The sequence below is a fragment of the Hippocampus bargibanti genome, linkage group LG08, assembly GCF_051943395.1.
Source record: "Hippocampus bargibanti isolate YZ-2025 linkage group LG08, ASM5194339v1, whole genome shotgun sequence".
NCBI lineage: Eukaryota > Metazoa > Chordata > Actinopteri > Syngnathiformes > Syngnathidae > Hippocampus > Hippocampus bargibanti.
Window position 1 is genome coordinate 14,292,724 of NC_142741.1, and position 319 is coordinate 14,293,042.

A 319-nucleotide genomic window follows, 5' to 3' on the forward strand; every position below is an offset into this window, starting at 1 on the left:
CGCCTCCTCCTCAGAGTGTCAACTGGGAAGAGGACTTGCCTCCCCGCCCACATACTCTATCCCTGGCTCTAGTTTCACCTCATTAGCATGACATGGTAATACATGGTATCGGCCTAAGAAGTGTGTAAGCACAGTAAACTAAACCTTAGACCACCATGGCGATTTAGTGAAGGGTTTGGCTGTTTTAATAAAAGTAGTTATTTTACTTTACTTTTATTCTTTTAATCGTATTCCTCGATGGACCACTCCTGTACGACTGAGGGCCTACACAGACATATTGCTTGTATGAGAACCAGAATACATGATGAGGCTTTATTAG